This window comes from Antrostomus carolinensis, unplaced genomic scaffold, assembly GCF_000700745.2.
Source record: "Antrostomus carolinensis isolate BGI_N321 unplaced genomic scaffold, ASM70074v2 scaffold4472, whole genome shotgun sequence".
In the NCBI taxonomy this organism is placed as follows: Eukaryota; Metazoa; Chordata; class Aves; order Caprimulgiformes; family Caprimulgidae; genus Antrostomus; species Antrostomus carolinensis.
In genome coordinates, this window is record NW_010297403.1 from 1 (window position 1) to 8744 (window position 8744).

The following is an 8744-nucleotide window of genomic DNA, read 5'->3' on the forward strand; positions in this document are numbered from 1 at the left end:
CTTTAAGGTCCCTTCCAAGCCTAACCTATGATTCTGTGATCCAAGCCTAAAGTACCTCACTCACACTGTTTTAACCGTAGGTTCCTGGCACAGTTCACAATACAGCTGGACAAATGCCCGTGACTGCTCAAAGCAAGGGCAGGCTCAGGAGCAGAGATTGGCATTTCACAGTGAGGAATGAGGAAGCTCACTTCACTGACCAGTGGCCCTGGGCTGCACAACTGAGTGTCTGTGGTGTGTGTAGTGTGGGGACAGAAAGCTTGCAGATACCCACAGCAGCCTGGCCTATTCATACAGGGTCTTGAGCAAGTGGATTCATATCATCAAGGAAACTGCTGCAAATAAAATAGCAGTAGGTGCCCCTCCTTGTCTTAGGATCAAGGTTTTTGTGAGTCATTTAACATCTTACCAGTGCCACCTTTTCGTGCAGACGCATTTTCTTATTGTTGAAGTGTCAAGGAATTACAGAGAAGGGAAGGGCTCTACACTTTTAACACTACATTTTAGTGAACTGTTTGATACATAAGTAGAATAAACAAAGCAAGTGAGCCCCTGATCACTTGTGCCATTTACTTTTTAAGGCTGTTATCCTGCATGCTTGGTAATAACCTTGGAGCAGTGGTGAAACTCAGTGCTCTGTTATCTTCGAGTAGGTCCCCAGAGAACTACAGACCCAGTTTTTCTTCAATGTCACCACTATCTTCAGGATCCCAATTCTGAGTAACTGCAGAGACACAAAGCCTCAGCCTGCAGATGTGCCCTGTGGTGCCGGCACACAGAGATCCCTGCAGCTGAGGAGAGGGTGAGCAGCTCACACAATCTCCAGAGTCTCAATAAGGCCTCCCTGCTCGTATTACTGACAGTATTCAGTCCAGGAGCACAGTCACAGCCTGCCAACATTACTTCATCCTTAATTCTTTAAATGCCGGTTTTCAGGTTTCTTAAGAGCCTTTTTCTGTCACACCCTACAATGGTTTATCAATAAACTAAGAAAAGACATTAATAAGAAACCTTTTTGCCTTGCCTATGGCCACATAAACCAGATGGTACAGGTCTTTGGCTGGTACTGTCTGTTTGCTTTTGATATCAGTAATTAGACACACCTCTCAATAGGGCAGGACAATTTTTTTCTTGGATGGTTCTGAGGTAAATGATCTTGTTAGTGGCACCAGCACCTGAATAATACTTCTAGTATGACACAGATATGAGAATCCACAAGCTAAAAATCCAGGTGCTCAGAATAACAGTAATGTATGCAGTAATCCATTACATTCCTATCAGCTGACTACGAGTTTTCAGCGATAGCACTGGCAAAAGGGAAGAAAAAACAAGACAATTAGAAAGAAACTGTTGATTTGGGGTAGGTCTTCAGAGAGGCAGAATAATTGATCAGAGCTGTGATTAGAAGCCAATAGTGTAAGTACTTGATTTTCAACAATATTTTAATTTATTACCAGAAAGGGAACTATACAACAAAATTGTTCTGCATTTATTAATCAGTTTGAGAATTTGTAGACAACTGATTCAGGTTCACTTTATAAATTAAGGTCTTAGATAAAATAAAACACTGTGAACTCCTGCACCTTCAATTGAGGTCTTTGAACTCTGAAGTTACAATCACATTTGTTTAAATCATGTATGTAAAATACAGTGAGCACTGAGGATCAGGGATCTGATCCTTTTCCAAACCTTAGGATATCATTAAAACCATATCCACTCCCTCCCAACTCTGCTCCTCAGGATGGATGTGTATGTGTAGGATGTTGCACAGTTTACCGTTTCTCCAGCTGACCCTTCAGGCAGTTGCAGCAATGAACAGATTTATCCTGGAACACAGGTGCTATGTGTAGCCTTCTCCAGTCGTTTATGACTTTTCCTGACCTGGTTAGTGCCCACAGGTAATCAGCCCTGGTTCAGAGATTGCTGCCTCTAGTTTGACACTCATCACGCCTGTACCGCTGACTATATATAATGAATATTCATTAATTTTATTTATTATTTTTCTCTTCTGGTTGGTACACATGACTACTTACTTAAATGCATTAATTTCTGGCAGGAATAATCTTCCTTTGTGAGGACAAGCAAAATAAGAATTGAACAATTTAGCTTGGGGTGCACCATCCATTAGCTGCTCTCCTTCCATATTCTGTAATAAATCTCCACTTACCTTTGTTTATCTCTTCTGAAAAATTTTTAGACCATCTTCTTGTGGCCTTTGATGTCTCTTGCTGTTCGTAACTCATTCAGTTTTTCTAAAATGATTCCCGTGTTCTTGTTCTCTGTAGCTACATAGAGCCTTAGTTACAATTTACTGGTTTTTGGAGTTTCGTTTTCTTAATGAGTACATGTTGCTGACCTATTGCTATATATTTTCCTTACTATACTGCCTATCTTTCCTTCATATAGAGAAAATTTGCCTCAGGTTTTAATAGGTTTTCTTCTGGCTATTGTCAGCAGCCTCATTCTTGAGATCACCTTCTCAAGACATTACCTTTCGGTTCACTGACTTTTCTAAAGTCTGCCTTTTTCCTTATTCCAAGTCTTGTGCTTTTCCCTTGCAATAAGTTAACTCCACGTGTCATTGACACTTTCAAACAAACTACCTTCCCCTTCTGGATTTTCAACCAGTTCCTCCTTGTTTAAAATCAGAAGTAGCAGCTTGACTTCCTCTGGTGACTCCCTCTATTTCCTGAGACAGAAGTTGATTCCAGTGTGCTCAAGAAGCATGATGGACTGGTGGGGGCCTGCCAGTTTGCTTTCCCCACTGACAGGTAGCTGAGACATATCTACACAGTAAAATACAGTGCTCTGAAAGAGCGAGCTGAGCTGAATCAGTGCAGCTCTCCTCTGAACTGAGCACCTGCACTGAGAAGTTGCTATGAGATTTCTTTTTCTCATTCCTTCTAGTCCTGGTTGGCCTGATCGGCTGTGTGCCACCTTCATCAATGCATGAAGGATATCTGCTCCCCAAGGGGTCTCTTGTCTCTCTTTCAGGAGTGATTTGTGCATTACCCTCGAGCTGCTTATTCAAATTGACAACTGTTGATCAGATCTCAAGACCAAATAGTTCCTAGGGAATTCTTTCCTCAGAAATTATGGTTTTTGCATATCCAGGAATGGGACAGTGACTTCCCTCAAAGTTGCTGGCTTCCAACTGGAAACAAATTCATTGTAAATGCCTGGCTTTAGCTGAGTTTGTTGGCAGGCTGAATTTAGGACTTCCACTCTAGTTTTCAACCCCTTAAAATCCTCTCCAAATTGAAGATTAGAAAGCTTAAGTCCTTCCTGCATCTTACCCCTGTTAGTGAATATCCTGGTAAACCTGTCTGAAAATCTTTTGGTCCCTGATAGTGCCTGATCACTCTTGAGTCAACTTACTGCCCTTTTTTTCTAGTCTGGATAGATCTCCAGATGCTGTTCTGAATTCTTGTCTTTACACTCTGCAGATGCTCTGTCTCACACAGGTTCACCAGGGATCAGCAGAGTTCAACAGGAATGGCAGGCACTGCTACCACTGTAAGAGCCATTTCATGGCTCATACCAATGCTGCAGTCAAGGTTGGTGAAGGCATTAATTCTGTTGACTCTGATATAATCCACAAGCCATGTTTCTTTGTCACACATAAATCCAGGTGCCTGTCTCTCCAGGGAAAGTCTTGGCTCTTCTTGCAGATACACAAAGCTCCATCCCACTGCCCAGCCATGTGGGCATGCTGTTACCACAGATATCCTCTGTAAAAAGCGCAAAGCTCAGCTTCACTTAGTACTTATCTGTTACCACCTTGATCCTTCATTATTTCACTTCACTAGACTGAAGATTTTAATTGCCACTTCCATTTAGCCTCAGTTAAGGCCCATCAGCTTTAGCCAATTTTGTGGTTACCTTAGAGCAGAGACTCGCTTGATGGTCACCAGCAATAATCTCCAGAGTAGCAGTGTTGTCAGTCAACAGTTATGCACGGCAGTGTGTGGTGTTTCTTACCTGGGATAATATTTCATCTCATTTTCACCTTTTTGAATTCTCCCCTCTCAGCCTTTCAGAGAATGTTTATAGGCACCCTTAGTGCCTTCTTGTCTTCTGCATCCAGCGTGCCTGATCTTGCTGCAGCATAATACCTGTCCCTCAGTTTTCCATCCTGCTGGCAAAGGAAAGACAAAATAGGTGGAAGCTGGCTCCATTCACTAGGTACTAAGAGACACCCCTATCTCATTGCCTGGAGTATATCACTACAGGAGTACAGTCCTAGGGTCTTCTGCAGGGGGTGCCTCCTGTTATTTGCAAAGCTGAAAAGCACCATACAATCCTAAATTTTTGTTAATTATAAAAACTTTTAAACTACAGCACATAAACTAAGTCAACCAAATTGATCAGTGGGAGTAGCAGATAGTTTTCCTACCAATACCATATTTGCATGTTTAGACAGACCATTTGCATGTACAGTGTCAAAGGGTAACAGCAAATCCAGTGCATTTTTGACCTTCATAATAAGATGAGCCATCCATGATGAGGTTTAAGTCAGGGTGATTTAAAAGTTGATCTTTCAAGTCCTTTCGCAGTTTACTGGTTTCGGATACAAGTTGAACACAACTGTGATCATCCTTTTCAGCATCAGAAGGCAGAGGTAACAAAATAGCAGGGTTTAAAGGATGCACCTTTCCACTTTCAAATTATCAGCCAATAGTAAAATTATTTCATATCTATGTGCTCATTGAAGAGATAAAGCTTTCTCCACATATTGCTTTAATAAAATTTCTACCTCATGAGGTACACAAGCAGTTAGTGGATGTCCTAAAACAATTACTCTATTTTTTTCTATCATTTCAGCAGCTGCAGCTATCGCCCTGATACAAAAAGGAGTTCCTTTAATTACCAGGTATAGGGTTGAAGAAAAATAAGCAACTGGTCTTTCATGTGGACCCAAAGTTTGTACTCATACCCCCTTTGCTATTCCTTGTGTTTCATCACAATACACTTTAAAAGGTTTCGAATAATCAGGAAGCCCTAATGCTGGAGCAGATAAAAGTGCTACTTTTAGGGTAGTCTTTTCTCTTTCAGCACCCCAAGCAATCAGCTCACTTTCTTCATTTTGAGTTGCTTCATGCGAAGGTCTGGCAATTTCACTAAATCCAGGAATCCAAGGACAACAAAAACGCACCTGTCCCAGATATCCCCTTAATTGTTTCTTAGTTATTTGTCTGGGGGTTTCTTGAATAGCTTTGACCCTTACAGGGTGATCCTGTGATTCTGTGATTCCCGGTTTTAATATGAAACCCAAATATTTTACTTGCTGTTCACAAAACTGCAACTTGGATGGAGATGCACGGTGTCCCTTTTTTACAAGTTGAATACACAAATGTATTGTATCTCCGATACAACCATCTTTAGTTTTACTTGCTAACAACAAGTCATCCACATATTGTCTCAAAACTGATTTATTTGGAAAAATTAAATCCTGTAAGGAATTTTTCAAAATTTGAGAAAATATAGTAGGAGTGCTAGTGAATCCCTGTGGTAACCTGGTCCACCTTAATTGTTTTCTTTGCCAAGTGAAGGCAAAAAATTGCTGGCTTTCTTCTGCAATAGGAATGCTAAAGAAAGCTCCAGTTAGATACAGTAAAATACTGTGCCCAAATAGGGATTTGAGTTAAAATTTGAGTAAAAACAGGGGAACGGGGGAACTGGGAGATATCACAATCTTCCCCAAACCATTTTTTTGTTCAAAATCACAGACAATGGAGTGGATAGGTATCTTATTTCCTCTCCTACAACCTGCCCTTAGTCTCACTGATTCATTTGACTTTTGGGGAATATCAAAATTTAACAAAGATAAGGTTGCTCCCATATCCACTAAAAAGGTGATTGAAATACCGTTTAGCTTTGTAGAAATTTGACCACATTCATCTACCTTGATTCCAATGGGTTCCATGGCTCCTTTAATTCCCGAAGAAGTTGGATACCGTTTCTCTTACTGTGAGTGCAGACGTGCAGTTCGATCTGGTGGAAGCCTTCCTTGAGCTGCTGGTGGTATCAGGCAGTCTCTTTGCATGTGACCTATATTCCCACAATAAAAACACTGTAAGGAGTTAGCACATTGAGATACAAGAAGGGGATATTGGGGTGGGAGAGCGGAAGGAACTCTACCTGGTGCTCCCCTCCTCCTCAGTCTGCTCCTTGGAAATCCTTGTCCTCTTCCCCTCAGGAAACTCTGGGTTATTGCTGCAGCCAATAACCCAATTTCCCTTTCCTTTTCTTTGCGCTTTCACTTTCTTTCAAGTTTTAACCTTTCTTCTTCTTGATTTTGTCTTTCTTTCTCTCGACCATCAAAAGCAAAAGTTGCAGTGCTCAAGATCTTAGTTAATGTTTCTCCCTGCCACCCTGGCATATGTTTCTTAAAATACTTGTATCAGGAGAAGATTGATCAATGAAAACACTGATGGCTAAAGGTTCTTGGAAATTGTCACAGGTCATTCCTCTATATTTCAATAGAGTAGCTTTTAATCTTGCCCAGTAATCGCTTGGATGTTCATCAGGTCTTTGCTGACACTCCAATACTTTAGTCCAATTGGTTACTCTTTCTCTCACCAGCTTGGCGAACTGCCTCAATTAGTTGCCTGATGAGCATTTTGTCCATCAGTGGTTGCTAAGTTCCATCCTGGATCTTGTTCAGATCTCTCTGGGCAATTCCTCTGTCCCTTTGGAAAATTTTATCTCTTTCTTCTGATTGAAATAACTCTCATTAAAGTTCTCATATCATTCCAACTAGGAACATAATCAGTGACAATTCCCAATAATAGTTAGGCACACTTTTCAGAATTATCTCGAAGATGAGACATTTTTGATTGCCAAGCTACTAAATCACCTTTTTTCCAAGGTTCATGTCTTGTAACTGCAGTTACTGCAGGAACATCAGGAGGTGCACCCGGTCCTGCTCTTGGATTTGGGATGTAAACCATGCACATTGGATACATGCCAGCTCCTTTAGGGAGGGGTTTGGTTTCCTCGGCTTCAGGAGCTGAGAGAAGTGGACTCCTTCTCATTTTTGTTGCAATAGTCTTTTTTTTTAATTTGTCCAATTATACCAAATATACCAATAATCAATATCTTGACTCCCAGAGTCTTCTACAATTAATTTTGAAACTTCTGCTTATGGGGTTTAAAGGTTCCTTTGGGAGGCCACTCATCATTTGGTCCTCCTCCTCCTCTAATTCTAGTCAGGAATGGCCATTCCTCTTGGCACAACATTATCAGTCTCCTTGTCTGTAGTGTCTGTGCCAAGGGCATCTTTTTCCAGTTTTCCAGTACCTCAGCAAGGGGCATCCCCCTTTCAATGCTCCGTGGTGTTCCCATTTTCTTTTACCCTCTTTTCTTTGTAGCAAGTTTAAACACAAGAGTCCTCCCAGTATAAACTGGTTTGCAATTACCCATACCCAAGGCTCTATAGATGCACTCCCCTGTTTGCCAGCAATTTGAGTGTTGGAGACGGGTTTGTCCAGAGGGATATCTGGCTCGTATCTTTTTCTCTTGTATCCCAGAGTCCCATCTGGGTCACCAATTTCTGTTAAAGGAATTTAACTCAGTCGGTGGGTAACTCTAGGTTTGCTTTATTTACAACTCAGAGTTGGGCCATCACCTCAGTGGGTGGCAAAGGCATTGCAAAAATCAAGCTCTATATATATGCTAAATTTAACATTATACAATAGGTATTCTTTTCAAAGTTCTTGGTGTTTTCCCACAAAGCCTCAGTTCCAAATTTCTCGTTAATTTAAAATTCTATAAAAGTCCACAGTGGTCTTCAAACACAGCTGAATCTTCTCGTCTAGTCTCAGTGCGTCTTCAGAAGTTGCAGCCCTCTGGTCCCACTCTGGTCACTGTATTCACTGATCTTGAATAATCTTCCTATCTGCTTTCTTTGCACTTCTAAGAAAAACTTACATAATGCCATTTAACTTATGTCTATTTTAAAATATGTAATCTTTCATAACTTGCTTGCTCCACGTTAATCACGTATCCTCTATAACTGCTATGTCTCTAAATTCTGTTATTCTTGTTGATTCAGCTGGATTGGGTTCAAACCAACCATGGAGAGGGCTATACAAAGGACAAAGTGAGAAGCAGCATGGTTGTGTGGTTTATAAGAATTATTATTATTCTGTTATTTCATAGCACCTGTTTCTAATTTTTCATCTTAACCATAATACTTCTATTAATTAATATCACTTTACCTATAAGCATTTTCTTAGAGAGTCTTTCCCTTTTACATACAGCATGATATAGTATGACTCAATCTGTTGTTTGTTTTAAATCCTTAATGAGTTGCACCTTCTGGGCTGCTGTTTTTCACTCACAACCAGTAAAAGCAGTAGGATTACCAGTCTGTATTTGAGCTTATAAATGCCCTTATTCCAGAGAATTCCAGAGATTCCAGAGAAACCCTGCAGCTTCTTTCTCTCCTACTTTAGTGTTTCCTTTGATGTCAGTTGGGACAACTTTATTCCCAAAAGTATTATGAAAGAAGTGGGTAGTTCCCAGCTCAGTAAAGGCCATGAAGATGCCTTTGAGACAACATGTTATCACAAAGCATTGAATTCTGCACAAAATTCTTCATACTCACATTTGATTTTTACATTGCATGTGTTTGAACACGATAATTGGAGCTGATAATTTATTTTTAAGTGTGTTTGAATGGTAGCGAAGTCTTTGCAGGAAAATACTGTCTGTCAAACAATTTAAAACCTAGAATCAGT